The following is a 17,980-nucleotide window of genomic DNA, read 5'->3' on the forward strand; positions in this document are numbered from 1 at the left end:
TTGGTTTATGTGGTAAAAAGATCCATTCTAAGATAATATCATCTCTCTGCATTAAAATTCCTGTAGGAGAAATTTTGGAAGGCAATATGACGAGAATACAACTGAGCTCTGGATTCACCCTGTCCACATGTGTCTCTTGTAATTTCTCTTCAATCATTCTCAGCTCCTTTTCTGCTTCAGCTGTTAATTCTCTGGGACTGTTTAAGTCTTTTTCACCATCCAAGGTTTTATTTAAATGAATTATCATATCAGGTGTTATGCCAACAGCTGGTCGTAAGCTGGAAATGTCTCCTAACAACCTTTGAAAGTCATTGAGAGTCCGTAACCGATCTCTCCTAATTTGTGCTTTTTGTGTCTTAATTTTTTGTAAACCTATTTTATAACCTAGATAATTAACAGAATCTCCTCTCTGAATTTTTTCAGGAGCAATCTGCAATCCCCATTTAGGTAAAAGTATTTTTACTTCTTCAAACAGTCTTTCTAAAGTAGCCATGTTTGAATCAGATAACAGAATATCATCCATGTAATGATAAATTATAGACTTGGGAAATTGCTTGCGTATTATTTGCAATGGTTGATTTACAAAATATTGGCACAGGGTGGGAGAGTTCAACATGCCCTGTGGGAGGACGGTCCACTGGTATCTCCTTGTAGGTTGAGAGTTATTATAAGTAGGCACTGTGAAGGCAAACTTTTCTCTGTCTTTTTCTTGTAAAGGTATAGTGAAGAAACAATCCTTTAAATCAATTACTATGAGAGGCCATCCTTTTGGTAATAAAGATGGCAGAGGAATTCCAGATTGCAGAGAGCCCATAGGTTGAATAACCTTATTGATAGCCCTGAGATCTGTCACCATTCTCCACTTACCAGATTTTTTCTTAACAACAAATACAGGAGAATTCCAAGGGCTGGTAGATTCTTCTATATGTCGAGCATCTAATTGCTCTTGTACCAGCTGTTCTAAAGCCTGCAACTTTTCCTCAGCTAATGGCCATTGCTTTGTCCATATTGGTTTCTCAGTCAACCATTTTAGAGGCAGTGCTGTTCGTATCTCTGAAGGGCCATCAATTGCTTTGCATTCTTGTACAGCCCGAACAGCCGGTTTCCGCCTTCTGTAATATCTTTTAATATTTCCCTCGGTGATAGAGGCTCTAGAAGCAGCAGGAATGTTAATTTGGGTATTCCATTGCTGCAACAGGTCACGGCCCCATAAATTCACTGCAATATTGGCTACATATGGCCTTAATTTTCCTATTTGTCCTTCTGGCCCTATGCATTCAACCCATCTCGTGCTCTGCCTTACTTGAGATAGGGTTCCAATTCCCAGGAACTGAACATTTAAATCCTGAAGAGGCCAATATGGATGCCAAGATTCTGGAGTAATGATACTTACATCCGCACCTGTGTCCAGTAGGCCAGTAATAAAAACGCCATTTACACACACTCTTAACTTTGGTCTTTGTTCATTTATAAAAGTCTGCCAAAATACACGTAACTCATCTTTCAGGCCATTTTTGCTTTTAACAGCAGGCATGGGGCTTTCTAATTTTCTTGACGAGGCATGTTCTCGGCAGTAACTGGAAATGACTGGACCACATTCGCCATGGGGGCCTGCGAGAGGCCCCCCATTGAGTTTCCCAGTGGCAACAGGTTGCCTTGTCTATCTCTTGTTGACCTGCACTCATTTGTCCAGTGTCTGCCTTTTCCACATCTCCTACATATACCTGAAGGCTGAGTCCTCCTACGTCTGTTATTTCTAGAAGAGGCATTATTATTATTATTGTTATTATTATTATTATTATTGTTGTTATTATTATTATTATTATTTCTGAAAATCTGTTGTCTGCAATTCCTTTTAATATGTCCCATCTTGCCACAATTAAAACATTTGGTAACTTGATGCCTCCTTTTTGCATTAGAAATTGCTTCTTCGACCCATGCTTCAGTGCCATAGTCAAATGATTCAACATTCATTGTATGTAAGACCCATTCATCCAAGGGCGCTGATCTCATCTTTAAAGGCCCCAAGATCCTTTTACACTCCACATTGGCATTCTCATAAGCCAAAGATTCAATTATTATAAGTCTTGCTTCTGGGTCAGATATCCCTATCTGTACAGCTTTAGTTAGCCTTTGTAAAAAATCACTAAAGGGTTCTCTCTGACCCTGTTTAACTCTGATATATGATTCCAGTCTCTGTCCTGGGTCTTGAACCCTGTCCCAAGCCTTTAAAGCTGCTGTAGTACATATGGATAAGGTGTGTTCATCATAATTCGCTTGTTCCAGAGGATCGGAGAAAAGTCCTTCACCTAGAATTTGATCTAGGGAGATCTCAATTCCCTTTGCTCTTTCCTGCTGTTCTAAAAGTTTAGCCTCTTGTCTGAACATGCATTTCCAATTTAATTGTGACCCACTCTCTAGAACAGCTGATACTAATTGTACCCAATCATGGGGCGTTGCCTTATTGCTTATAGACCAAGTTTTGAGCATCTCTCTAACAAAGGACGAATGTAGCCCAAAGTTCATAATGGCTTGTTTAATTTCTTTGAGATCATTCATACGGACGGGTTCCCATGTATATTCCTTGATGACTTTAGGGTTTTTGGAACCAGTCACCTTTTCTGACGTTACTATTGGAAAGGCAGGTAGAACTTTATGGAAATTACCCCGGAGAGTTTTACTCATTGACGGAGTTAAATTTCGCCTTTGTACCGTTTGCTCCTGTTCTATAATTTCCTCAATCTTTTCTAATCTGCTTACTATTGCCTTCTGTAAGGCCTGGATCTCCTGTCCAGAATTATGCTCCAAGGCCTTCATGGAGGATTCCAAAACATGAAGTTTGTCCAGTAGAGTTAGTATCTCATCCTTGGATAGAATTTTCATGGCATGAATTGTGCCTTCTTGTATTGACAATCTGTCAGCCAATCTGTCATATCCTTTAGACAAAGTCCGATTTTCACATTCAGCAGTTTTAATTCTCTCTGATAATGTTTCAGACAGGGACTGAAGTTTACGATCCAAATCAGCTGTTCTCTCCTCCGCAGCAATGAGTCTCTCCTTAATATCAGACTGTAGTTTTTCTAAATTTTGCTCATTTGACCGAGTCATATCAGACAAAGCCCTATTCCCTTCCTTGAGACCTTCAAACTCTTTCTTGGTGTCAGTCTGAATTGTTTTTGCAAATACCTCGACCGACTTAAAGTTGTCACTCAAAACAGTTGTGCCCTTTCTTAAGCATTCAACCTCTGTCCTAAGAATCCTTGTTTCATTCTGTAAGGACTTTATCATTTTTCTATTTTCAAACCATGTAAGGGAGAAACCAAATACGAGAAAAATTGCAAGCCCTATAAATATCCAAGTTATGGGAATATCATATGTATCCTGTAATATTTCTACCATAGTATAATTAAATAGATTGCAGAAGCTTTCAACGGTGATATGGTCAGACATTTTTTTTTTTTTAATCAAAAGAAATTTTACCTGAAATGACCGTTCCCTGCCAGTAGGTCGCTAGGGCAATAACCGCTCTGCCAAACCGAGTCTGCAGTACCAGCGGAGCTCGAATGTTGGGACTCCGGCAGTAACCGCTAGTCTCCGGCAGGTCAGGGCCCAGGCCGAACTCAGCCGGGACTGGTGCTACCTGAGGGGTTAGCGAGCTCGGACTGAGTCACCCGCGCACACACACGTCCTTTGCTCTGTACAAGCGGGGCTGGGACAGGCTAGTCTGGGAAACTGCTCTGAAGCAATCAAGAGCCCAAGGCCGAATCCCTGCCACGCAGTGTGGGAACTGGAGCTGAAGGCTCCCAAATGCCCCACGTTGGGCGCCAAATGAAGGTGCGTGGTTGATCGTCAGTTATGATTCACCAGACAAGCTTTAATATATATAATTCAGTTTTAATAAAGGAAAGGAAAGGGAACTTACAAATCCAAGGTTCCAGCGAGGAGGGCAGGAAAACAAAGAGCAGCCGGGCCGCAGGCCCGCAAGATTTTATAAGTCAATATTAGCCTAAGGGGGACATGCCTAAGAGGGACACGCCTAAGAGGGACACGCCTTTAGACCAAGGGGGACACACCTTTAGACCAAGGGGGACACGCCTTACAAAACAAGGTTTTTGGCTAGGCTTCCCCTTCATTTATTTCTCATTTTTTTATTCAAGATTTCCATCTCCTCCCTCTTCCCTCCCCTCCCTTCCACAAATACCCCCACTCCACCCCTCTCCAAAGACAAAGAGCCATCAGGGTTCCCTTCTCTATGTTAGGTCCAAGGTCCTCCCAGCTCCCCCTAAGTCCAGGAAGGTGAGCAAGCAAACTGACAAGGCTCACAGTGAGCCCGTCCATGCTGTAGAGTTCATGTTCATTGCCATTGTCCTTGGTTTCTCAGTCCTCCTCCACCATCAGCCACATTCAGAGAGTCCGGTTTGGTCCCCTGTTCCATCAGACCCATTCCGACTGGACTTGGTGGTCTCCCTTTAGATCTGTTCCACCATCTCAATGGGTAAAAGCACTCCTCGTGGTCCTGGCTTCCTTGCTCATGATCTCCCTCCTTTTGCTCCTCATCAGGACCTTGAGAGCTCAGTCTGGTGCACCTATGTGGGGCTCTGTCATTTTCTCCATCCAATGCCAGGTGAAGGTTCTATGGTGATATGCAAGATATTCATGAGTATGACAATAGGATCTGGACATTTCTGGCACCTTCTCCTCAGCTGCCCTAGGAACTAGCTGGGGTCGTCTTCCTGGACACCTGGGAACCCCTCTAGAGTCAAGTCTCTGCCAACCCTAGAATGGCTCCCTTAACTAAGATATATAATTCCTTGTTCCCATATCCACCCTTCCTATACCCCAACCATCCTATTCCCCCAAGCTCTTCCCATCCTCCACTTCACCCTTTTCTCTCCCCATCCCCCAATCCCCCCATCTCACCCCACCCCCATGTTCCCATTTCTTGTCTGGTAATCTTGTCTACATCCAATAACCAGGAGGATAACTATATGTTTTTCTTTGGGTTCACCTTCTTATATAGCTTCTCTAGGATTTTTTACGAATTATAGGCTCGATGTCCTTTATTTATGGCTAGAAACCAATTATGAGTGAGTACATCCCATGTTCCTCTTTTTGGGCCTGGGTTACCTCGCTCAGGATGGTGTTTTCTATTTCCATCCATTTGCATGCAAAATTCAAGATGTCATTGTAGCGTGGCAGGATACAAGATCAACTCCAAAAAATCAGTCGCCCTCCTATATACAAAGGATAAGGAAGCAGAGAGGGAAATCAGAGAAGCGTCACCATTCACGATAGCCACAAATAGCATAAAATATCTTGGGGTAACTCTAAACAAGGAAGTGAAAGACCTATTTGACAAGAACTTTAAGTCTTTGAAGAAAGAAATTGAAGAGGATACCATAAAATGGAAGGATCTCCCTTGCTCTTGGATTGGGAGGATCAACATAGTAAAAATGGCAATACGACCAAAGGCAATCTATAGATTTAATGCAATCCCCTTAAAGATCCCATCAAAATTCTTCACAGATCTTGAGAGGACAATAATCACCTTTATATGGAAGAACAAGAAACCCAGGATAGCCAAAACAATCTTATACAATAAAGGAACTTCTGGAGGCATTACCATCCCTGACTTCAAACTCTATTACAGAGCTACAGTATTGAAAACAGCTTGGTATTGGCATAAAAATAGAGAAGTCGACCAATGGAATCGAATAGAAGACCCAGATCTTAACCCACAAACCTTTGAACACCTGATTTTTGATAAAGGAGCTAAAAGCACACAATGGAAGAAAGAAAGCATAACTGGATGTCAACCTGTAGAAGAATGAAAGTAGATCCGTGTCTATCATCATGCACAAAACTCAAGTCCAAATGGATTAAAGACCTCAATATCAATCTGAACACACTGAACCTGTTAGAGGAGAAAGTGGGAAGTACTCTACAACATTTGGGCACAGGAGACCGCTTCCTATGTATAGCTCCAGCAGCACAGACATTAAGGGCAACATTGAATAAATGGGACCTCCTGAAGCTGAGCAGCTTCTGTAAAGCAAAGGACACTGTCACTAAGACAAAAAGGCAGCCTACTGACTGGGAAAAGATCTTCACCAACCCTGCAACAGACAAAGGCCTGATTTCCAAACTATATAAGGAACTCAAGAGACTAGACTTTAAAATGCTAATGAACCCAATTAAAAAATGGGGCACTGAACTGAACAGAGAATTCTCAACAGAAGAAGTCCGAATGGCCAAAAGACACTTAAGGGCATGCTCAACCTCCTTAGCAATCAGGGAAATGCAAATCAAAACAACGCTGAGATACCATCTTACACCTGTCAGAATGGCTAAAATCAAAAACACCAATGATAGCCTTTGCTGGAGAGGATGTGGAGTAAGGGGTACACTCATCCATTGCTGGTGGGAATGGACACTTGTGCAACCGCTTTGGAAAGCCGTGTGGCGGTTTCTCAGGAAATTTGGGATCAACCTACCCCAGGACCCAGCAATCCCACTATTGGGAATTTACCCAAGAGATGCCCAATCATATTACAAAAGCATTTGTTCAACTATGTTTATAGCAGCATTATTTGTAATAGCCAGAACCTGGAAACAACCTAGATGCCCTTCAGTGGAAGAATGGATGAAGAAAGTGTGGAATATATACATATTAGAGTACTACTCGGCGGTAAAAAACAATGGAATAATAAAATTTTACAGATAAAATTGTGCCTATGAAAATTTTTTCTCAATCCATTTTAGTTTAAATATGGACTTTTTCTTTCTTATTTGCCGAGCATTTTTATCTTGAAAAGGTTCTGGATTTTTAAAATATATTCTGTCCCTCTCTTTAGGAAATGACACATAGTTTTTATGTGGGTTTAGCATAGCCAAACTCTTTATTTTAATCTTAGAATAAAGTGTCTTATATACCCATTGATTTCTTGTTTAGTTTTTTCCTGTTTTGATTCTGTGTTTCAGCAGTGTATTTAGATAAAATTTCACTTTCTATTATTTTATAAATAATTGTTTGAATTTTATGTATGTCAGTGTTTTCTTTTTGGGAATGTCTTTTAATACCTGCTGCTTTGTGTCCCTTAATGGTCACAATATTTTGTCAGATCCAATGCGCTAACTTTACAGAACTTTTTGAGATTCTTGTAGGTGCTGGGAATCAAATCAGTCTTCTCTGTAAGATTAGCAATTGGTATTAACTGTTGAGACATCTATCCAAATCTTACCAATATTCTTAAGCCATATTTGACGTCTAAGATTTTCTGTAAGTATTCTGTATTTGTAACACTGCTTGTTTGACACCATTAGATTTATGTTTTGTTCATTTTATTAACAAAGAAATTGTAAAGGATAATTACTTTTTGAAAAATATTAAAAACCCCTGTCAATCATGATTTAATACACAAAAGCACTACATCACCAAAAGAGACAAGGCCAGATGAGTCTAAGAGCAGAAATCAACCATGGATCTTCATCTGAATTCTGAAGATTCAGAGATGTCTGAAGCTTTAGTAGAGAGGTTTCCTGAAGGCATCCCACTTTAGGACCTAGTGCTGAAAAGTTGCTCACACTCTATACATTGGCTCATTGAGAATCACCATAATATTTATCATTCAACACAAGAAGAAGTATCCCTGATGAGGACTGAACATTGAACTGACTCATGAAGTAGCATCATTTTAGTAGGCATAATTTTCATTTCTTTTTTTCCCATAGCAGTATCGAAAGAGTAGGTTTTCCTGACAACCATAACCTATCTAAATTCAGATTCTGGCCACATTAACAGTATCGGGTATGGGTTCTACATTATGGAATATCTCTTTAAATCAATAGAAAGTACTTGGTTATTTCCATGTTTGCTCAATAATGCACAAGGGTATCCAGAAGTAAGGACACTAACATATGTTGCTAGTGATGTTCAAGAATTACTTCTCCCTCAAAAATATGCAGTGTGCCTTCCAGATAATGAACAGTTTTTAGTTTGTATGAATTTTTTTTTGAGGACAGGACCAATTTTCAATTTTGATGACATAATTAAGAATGTCCTCAGCAATATGGTGACAAAAAGCAGGAGTAGAAGAAATCACAGCAGAGAAAAGTAGTGTAACTTGATATTATATATTAATATTTCCAGTGAAAAGTGATAATCTAGAATGAGAATCAGAGGAGGGGTAAGAACAGGGCAGTGTGAGTTTAGATACAAAGTGATAAATGTTTTCTTGTTCTTATTCCTTTGCATGGTTAAGGTGTTGTATCCAAACCCAATTTATCTTCCTGTTGCTTGCGGGTGATGCTCTGAAAATTCCTCCTTTACACATTTCTCATGAATTTAAATAATGTCAAACTTTTCCATGTTACAGACTAAAACTTCAGGAGTAATTATTAAGTTTCTTAATTTATTTATTTTTTACAACAAATACAGGAGAATTCCAAGGGTTAGTTGATTCTTCAATATGGTGAGCATCTAGTTGCTCTTGTACCAGTTGTTCTAAAGCTACTTTAAAGCCAAGATGATGAAAGAGGAAAGACAGAGTCGCTCTGATATCACAGGTCTCAGAGCTGCCAATTTGCTTATATTATTTCCCATACCTGTGCACACATTTCAGCTGTTACAGTCCACCTTTTAAAGCAAAAAGCCACAGATACAAGGGGGGGAACCTGAACGTTGTTTTCCAATTTATTGGATTGGCTTGTTCAAAGGGTTACTAGCAGTGATTGGTCTATTCCAGGGCAGGAGAATAGCTGCATGATCGGATGAGATAAGGGAGCATCTCAGTGGTCTTCCTGACCTTGTTCTAGTGAGTAAATCAATCCATCAGGAACAGAGTCAACATCTGTGACTTGTCTTTGCCTTAATTCCCAGAATGGAGTTATGTTTGAAGATTATTCACAAGGACACAGGAGGATGAGCAGTCCTGCATGTGTGAGTGGGCAACTGTCCATTTTCAAGAGAGTGAGTGTAAGGTTTTAGAAAAAATGTCTAAGGGTTGAGGTGGCTTACAAATGCATTTGGAGTCTTTCATTCCCTCCTCTTGTTTTGTCAAATCCCAGTCTTGAGATTTTCTGAGGTCTCCCTTGAGAGCCTCATATTGGTGGGTCAGTACTGAAACTTGGGTAATACAGAGTAATCATGAACGTCAGGAGTCGGTATTTTCTGAAGTCCTGGGACTGCAAAGAATCTAGCTGGGGTTTTTAGGGAGGGAGCTCGGAAAAGGTGGGGCCTTAGGGCTACACCCCTTTAAGAAAAATATATCAGTCATAATGTCTACATTAGCTTTGTGTGTGTAGACGCTTTCATCTGGAGGATCCTGAGTCATCCTGTGGAGGTGCTGGCTTCACGTGAGATGTTTAGATCCAGGTTGCAATGTTGTCTACTTTGAGAGTGGTAGTTGTCATAAGGAGTATGTTGTAGGGTCCCTTCCAGGAAGGTTTAATGCTCTGGGACTGATGTCTCTAGACATATATGGAATCACCAATGGATGTGAAATCTCTGAGTGTCCGGGATGGTAGGCAGCAGCCAGAGGCTTTCCCACCTGGACTTGGATGATCAGGAGGACATTTAGGTGGGCAGATAACAGTATGGGAAGAACAGCATCAGTATTATATACCTCTTCTGCCTTAGTGAGCGGTGGCAGCCCTCATATTGGATCTCATAAGGAGTGAGTTTAAATCACCCCAGGATGTTTTGAACCCAGAACAGGACAGAGGGAGGGAGGTCTGTCCAGTCATTTTTTGTCAGTCTCTAGGGACAATTTTATCAACTTGTAAAAATTCTCTTTTAGAATTTTATTTATCCTATCTATCTGACCTGAGCTTTGGTGTTGATAAGCACAATTTTCAGTTGATCCCCAATGTCTTGGCCATACCCTGATTTACCTGGGCAACAAAGGCAGGTATATTATCGAACATGATTGCCTTGGGCATCCCAAACCTCAGGAAGATTTTTTTTATGATCTTCTTTACATTGGCTGTCTCAGTCCTGGTCAATGTATGATGGCTATCTTCTTTGGCAAATGTGTGGCCTCAAGGAGGCTCAAAATTTCCGCAGATGTCAACAGTCCTCTTTGTCTGCATATTGTTCTGTGTATATGGGTGGTGGCAAAAGCATACCTGCTGTCAGTGTAGACGTTCCCTCTGCCAGCTGTAGGGCTTATATCAAAGTCACAAGTTCAGCTTTCTGGTCGGGTGACGTGCCTGAAGGGAGGCTACTGGCCCAGATCATTTGCTTCCTGTATACCATTGTTGCCCAGGCCTCTTACCTTCAGTCTTGTCTACCTGCTCGGCTCGGACCCCCGGCCTTGTGTCCCAGGCAAGCTTTTGCCATCATTTCCTGCTCTGCCTGGCACAGAGCAGCCTGCCATTCTGCCAGCTGCCTGTCCGTTCTGCAGATGCTGGTAGGATCCATAGTCCATCCACGTGAGCAGGGAACAGGAGAAGCATCCCAGTGCAGGAGGGCGCCTGTGGTAGCATTGTGAGCTTTCTATGACAGTCTGACATGGCTGAGGGGAGCAAGACTGCAGGGTGAGCAGCCATGGCTCATGCCGGCTTTAGGGCAAGCAAGGCACCAAGGCAGTTGTTGGGACAGGAGAATTTCTCCAGAGGTGATGGCACGGGGGAGGTGGTCATCCTGGTGAGGAGGGCGTGGTGGAGGCAGAGGCAAATAAGTAGCCTGAGTCTCCTGAAGAACTGAGAACAACAGCAGGGAAAGCAAAAGTCCCTCGTTTGGTCAACAAAAAGGCTTTGATCATACATTCAGGGGTGACCAGGGAGGACCGAGTCATTTATTTGTCCTTTTCCCAAATTTATAGTTTGTAAGGTGTCCAGTTTGCTAGAAAATCTATGTCTTTTTTTTTCCAGAAGCACATTGGCCTTTGTCCAAGGGGTGCCTCTGTCTGTCTTCATTTGTCTTTGATCTTCTGTTGCCCAGGCTTCTTATCTGTGAGTCCTGTCTTTTTCTCTTCTAGTCAATTTTTTTGTTTATGATCTCTCCGTTTTTTCTCTGCCTCCTTCCTTTTTCTATTTTTCTTTACTTTCTCTGTCTCTCATTTGACACTTTCTCCGTCTCCCCAAATTTTGCAAGCTATCTTCTTGTAACCTATTAACCGTTGCAACTTTTTTTTTATATCTGATGCTGACTGTCCTATAAAGGCCATGGCTACTTCTGCCTGCTGACCTTCAGAGATTGGGTAAAATGCCTGTAAACCTTCATTAAACATTTAAGGAATACAGATTTTAACTGGCCCCTGGAGAACCTCTTTTACTTTGGCCGAATTAGTGTGGTGCCTTGCCCCTGAAATTTGTCATGAGCCCGGCCTTTTGACTGTCAATTTTTCCCTTTAAAAATTAATTAGACATCATCATGTAGAAGAATGAAAATAGGTCCATATTTATCTCTTATCCACAAAACTAAAATCCAAACAAATCAAAGACCTTAACATAAAACCAACAATATTGAACCTCATAGAAGAAAAAAAGTTTTAAATACATTTTCAAACACAGCCTAAGTGGCATAGACACTGAGAGAAACAATCAATAAATAACATCTCCAGAATTGAGAAGCTTTTTGTATAGCAAAGGATATAATCAACAGAACATAATATAGAATGGGAAGGTATCTTAAAAACATATAAGGAACTTAGAAACTTAGTCCTTGTAAGAACAAATAATCCAATAAAATTATTTTACAGATCTAAACTGTAAACTCTCAACAGATGAACTTAAAATGACTAAAAGATATTTAAAAATAGCTTAAATATAACATCCTTAATCATTAGGAAAATGCAAATCAAACAACTTTGTAATTTTATCTTATCCCTGTAAAAATGACCAAGATTAAAAATATTGTTTGAAAATTTACCTTTTGAGAATGTGGAATAAAACTTCTCCATTGTTGGTAAAAATGTAAACTGATAAAGATATTTTGAACATTAGTATGATGAATTTTCAGAATTAGGTAACATATTATCTTAAAACTCAGCAATATCCCCTTGGGGCCTATCTTATATAGCAGAATTATTTCATCATAAACAGAATCTGTAAACAACCCAAAATGTACCTTTTTATATCAATAATAAATGAGAATCTTTGCCATGTGGGGCAAGTTGGGCCCCCACCTCATCACAAGCATTGTGAGCAGTCAAGTGTCAAATTCAGATCTAAACATGGGCTGATTTAGAAGCTCAGCTGGGCTGTTTATATGGCCCTGGACAGGGGCCAGTGCTTTTACAGCAATAGTTCTTGAAGACAGTGTAGTCCTGTACCCATCTAAACAGAGTTGGGGATTTATATATTTATGGACACCCTGCATAGTAAGAAATATAGAAACCAACAATCTGTAGTTTTTTTTATAAGCACATTATTTTAAAGTGACTCAGCTTAACTTTTCCCAATTTTTAAACCAGAAGCTTTACCCTGAACACAGCACATGATGACCAAAACAGAGCATCCCTAAAAGAGAGATGCCATCAGGGCTGGGAGGCCCTTCTAATGCTGGCTTGCCCTACTGCCTGTTGCCCCTGAATACCAAAAGCTATAGGGATACTTACTTGCAATCTCTCTATCTGCTGCCAAAATGAAAATGTCCAGGCTCTTTACAAAACTTTTGCTTTCTAATAGGGTATCCGACCTATAGGGGAAACAGCCTCCTGGTGGTCCCCAGGCTTACTGGGTCCTGTGGGGGAAGAATTAGCACCAGCTTGGACCCCCCTGGCATGTGTGCCTCCTGCACAAGAAAAGAGACAACGGGGAGGGGCAGACTGCTGTTATCTAAGTCAGAGGGAAGCCGGCCTTGGTGCCTGCCCTGTGCTCTGTAACAAAATGGTTTGACCCAGAGTGGTGTGTGTTCTCTGGACAAGCTCTCCCAGGTGACAATATAGGGAACCTGGTCCGGGTAGCCATAAAGGTAAGGCTGGAAGACTTTTTCTTTAACCTGCAAAATAGTATCTAGATTGAACGTCCCGCCCAGTGGCCAGCCCACTTCAAAAGTGGGCCATTCCAGGAAGCAAACCACTTGCCAGAGTTTCTTTCAGATTTCCACAGCTGGGTCTGAAGCTACTCTCTAAAGTTAGAGTTAGGGTCAGAGAGGTGGTTACTTACTGCCCCATGGTACCAGATTTAGACTCGAGTACAAACAGATATACAAAAACAAAGACACGAAATGCCAAAACCAAACTCAAAATCAGAAGCTGTGCAGCGCTATAGATTCAGAGGAGGTGAGCAGCAAAAAGCCATGCCTCCTGGGAACTAGAGGAGTGATCTGGTCACTCTTAGCCCCTTCAGATACTGGAGCAACCTCCAGATTTACAGATACTGGAGCATCCTCCAGTTCAGATACTGGCCCTACGTAGGTACAGTTTCAGAAGCTGCACAGCACTACAATAATCACAGAAACAAACAAAGCAGACAGACAGACAAAGACAATAAGAGAGCTCGATCATACCTCCAACTGGGCCTGGAATGGGTTCAGAAGCAACTCATTTCCTGTTCAACGCACCAAAATGTTGGACTAGAAGTCCAAACATCAGGGAGGAGTCGCTAAAGGCACCACTCACACAGGCACTATTGTGCAAAAGCAAGAGGATTTTTATTCTGTCATGACAGGGTCTTTCAGGTTCAGGATATGAAGGACATCCCATAGCTGTTACAGTTCATCTTTTAAAGCAAAAAGCCACAGATACAAGGGGGGGGGGGAACCTGAAGGTTGTTTTCCAATTTATTGGATTGGGTTGCTCAAAGTATTACTAGCAGTGATTGGTCTATTCCAGGGCAGGAGAATAGCTGTATGATCGGGTGAGATAAGGGAGCATCTCAGTGGTCTTCCTGACATTGTTCTAGTGAGTAAATCAACACATCAGGAACTGAGTCAACATCTGTGGCTTGTCTTTGCCTTAGTTCCCAGAATGGAGTTATGTTTGAAGATTATTCACAAGGACACAGGAGGATGAGCAGTCCTGCATGTGTGAGTGGGCAACTGTCCATTTTCAAGAGAGTGAGTGTAAGGTTTTAGAAAAATGTCTTAGGGTTGAGGGGGCTTACAAATGCATTTAGAGTCTTCGAATATATGTATGTATATATATATATATATATATATATATATATATATATATATATATATATGAGAGATAACATTGCATTTGTGAAGGTTGACATGGTAAATCAGAAATTGAGAGCAGCAAGCAGTAATTGGCAGAGCAGAATAAAAAAAGGCAGCTTTAGGCCTTCGGGTAGATAGAATGGTACTGTGCCCCAGCAAACATACATAGGTTTAATTTTCCTTTGCTAGAAAATTTATTTTGTCTTTATATATTTGAGTCCAAGTCCTCAGTAAATGACTTTTTTTGTCGTGCCCTGAACTTTCAGTTTTACTTATTCTGCTGCAACACACCTAGGTGGAAGAAGAAAAATCAATAAGAATCTAAGACTGAGATCTCTGAGATTACCCCAGGATTTGGCCTCATTGCTGGATCAGAGATCATGGTCCTCATTGGGCTTTATTTTTTGCTTAAGTTCAATACACACACTCATTCAAACAGAGGCCAAGAGTAAAATAATTGTGTCAGATGTGGGGCTTCTCACCAGTCAGGCTTTGGTAATTATCAAGTTCTCACAGTAGAACCATCGTATAACCAAGGACAGACTGTATAATTGCCAGACTCTTGTGGAGTCATGCTATACAGGTAAAAATCCCAGTATGAATACCCATTCTACTCATTTATCCTAAGCCTTATCAGACTGTCTATTGTCATTTAATGAGCTGATGGAGAAAATGCACCAGATTTTCTAAGGGATGCTTTATGAGAGAGGTTACCTAATTTCCGGGGAATGGCCTGGACTCTGTGAACACACAAATGATTTAATTGATCTCAATCATTAAAGAAAGAGAGAGAGAGAGCCTAGGGGAACTTCAAATAGAATAAGGGTTGTGGTGAATGAAGAGGAAATCTAATGTAAGGTGCACAGTGGATTTTTATAAATACCAAATTTATGCATATTAATGTAAGCTAATTTAGACACATAAGTTACAAGTTATAAAAAGTAACAGACATTCACAGGGGATTTTTGAATCTATACATATATTTTAAGAATATTTCTTCTGAAATAACTACCCCTCTAAAATTGTTTTTCATTACTATAACACTGTGTGCCATTTTGTGGCAATAATGTATTTCAGATAAGGTTTTTAGAACAACAGTTCTCTAATATTTATTCATTTATTATTTAGTTAGTTAGTTATATGTTTGTAATTTCTGAAAATGCCATTTTACTTATGAATTCTAATTCATGACCCATCACTCCTCCTACTAACAGTACCTGCTCTCCATCTCACGCTATCCAATCATTTGAGAGGGTGAGGTCTGCCATGGGAGTCAACAAAGTTCTCACTTTACCTGAGGCAGGTCTGGTAACCTTCCTGCTTTATCAAGGCTGAACAAGCTATAACTCCATATGGAATTGCTCCATAGAGGCATTTCAAGCACTACGCATAAATATTGGTTCCTCAACTAGAGGCCCAACAAACTGCCCAAGTTTGTTCTTATTCAGGTCCCAAAACTTTCATTCTGGATTCATTGAGCTCATACTCAGGTCTAACTCACCCCTCAAGTCCAGTCCCAGAGATAGGAGCGACATTATGAGCAAATAGTCAAAACCATGTTGGGGAAAACCCACAGACATCCACAGCAACAGCATCATTTCCTTTTTAATACCAAAATGATTCAAGGCACTCTAGTAGATTAAATACATTAAAAAGTATTATAATTCAAGCATATAATCATATCTTTGGGGTAAACTGATAAAGGAAGTTACCAAAGTGTCAGCAACAAGTTTCAGTGTCACAATTAGAAAGGGTTGACAGAAACCAAGGGTTTGCTGTAGCTAGTATCTATTCCCAAACATCAATCCACATTAATATTCCCTGACTCTACTGGCTGATTTTGCATACTTTTAATATGTACTTATTTATTTTGCATTGTAACTGTAACCTTCCCTCTCTCCTCTTCTCCCAGGACCTTATCCCACCGACTTTCCACTTTTCATCCACCCCTCCTTTGTATTTGCTCAGAAATGGGCAGGCCTTCCAGGGGAATCAACAAGCACAGCAGGGCTGCCTAGGGTCTGTCTAAATTGGTGACCTCCTTGTAGACTAATTGGTGTTTCCCTTACATTAGTCTTCTTCCTGATCCTATTGTTAATATTAGCTCAAGCTCGGGGAAAAATACATCTCTTCCCTATCTTTCCCTCTCATCTTCCCTGTTTCTTTTGCATCAGACAGTGAGGAAGGAGTGACAGGAGATTCAGTAGCAGCTCTGGTGGAAATCACCTAGGTTACTGAAGGGTTTTTTTTTATTTCTACCTCCAACCAGAGGCAAACACAGCAAATAAAAATTTCCTCAGCTGGGCATTTTAGCAGTCAGGCTGCTGGCTAGAGTCCAGCTATCAGCTGGTAACTGATCTAGCCATAGCCTGACAGTAAACTGCTCCAGAGAGGAAGGCTGCCTCCGCAGGAGGCAGACTCAGTGGAGACTTAGCACAGACAGGAAAGTGCTGTGATACCTGCTACATATGGTCTGAAGCACCTATTTCTGTTTACTGTGCATGGAATATATTCCTGCCTCTTAAGCCATTTCTCCTCTAAGGATTATCTTCCCTGTCACAGTCTCAGAGTCCTGCATCATCTGCTAGGAACACGATGTACTGTGGGAATTACTTTCCTACACCAACCAGGTATGGGTTGTTCCTTTGCTCCACTGTGAAAAATAGCTCTGAATTGATAGTAATCACATGGCCACTGGAGATTCTCAAACACTGTTTTTATTTTTCTGACTGTCTTGCTATACAAAATTATCACATTAGATATCTTGTCTGCTTGTTTAGGAGTTTGAAAATTTTAGGACATCACTGTTGCTCATGGCTTATGCTTTTGTGTAAAAAACCTGACTACCTCAAATTGATAAACACATAAGGAGATGTCTTATTGTTTTTCTTCATGCTGAAAGCTTTGTTTACCTCCCACATTACTCATTGGGGATAAACACTTTGCTTCTTGTTCTATATACTGTGGCATAGCCAAGATGAACTTTCCACTTACATTAGAATCATGAATGCACAACAAAAGTCATTTTAACTTAATGACTAATTTTCAAATTCCTGTATGTAGTGGGTTTTTTTCCTGCTTTGGGTTCTTATCACACAGCTCTCAAATTAAGACATGTATAGTGATTCTTACATGAGAATAAGTTGCTCCTCTCCTTTTCCCTAGATTTCTAATCTTATTTATTATCTCTGTCTGAAAACCCTGCCACTTTTTCTTTACCAGTGTAGGTTTTGTGTGTTCAGCTCTTCTTTAAACGAATTATGATACTTTTGGCAGTTGAGATAACACTGCTTTATAACATTCAATAAATGCCACTTAAAAATGCAACATATCTTTGTGTCATTAAATAGTACGTTGTATGCAACTATATTCTGTTGGCTGATCCTACACACTATTCCATGTAACAGAAGCAACAGGTATAGTTATGTAGAGTTAGCAACTTTCTCCCAGGAAATCCTCCTACCAGCTGCAAAACAAATGAAACAATCACCAAAGGTAAACTTGTGTAGCAGGGGAAATCTTTGCTCTCAGTTTGCCTGATAATTTGAATTTTTCCCCACAGATATGAGCAGGTGATTTACACAGGACTATCATCTCAGCCATACTAACTCTCACATCTTTGAGAGTTTAGCTGCCAACTAATGAAAGCCCCTCTCACTATTCTTGAAGAGACTCTCTGTACCCACATAGAAGAACAAGCAGAGTCACAATACTCTTGCCTGAGTATCAAACTTGTCTTTCAAATTTGTGATATGAAACTTTAATTTATAAAGTGTCCTCCGAATGGTGATATATAAATATTTCACTGCAGATTAGAGAGTACACCACAAGAGAAAGAAGTGTACCTCAGGAGCTAAAAGGCCAAGGTGAGAC

Source organism: Arvicola amphibius, chromosome 12 (assembly GCF_903992535.2).
Source record: "Arvicola amphibius chromosome 12, mArvAmp1.2, whole genome shotgun sequence".
Taxonomy (NCBI): Eukaryota; Metazoa; Chordata; class Mammalia; order Rodentia; family Cricetidae; genus Arvicola; species Arvicola amphibius.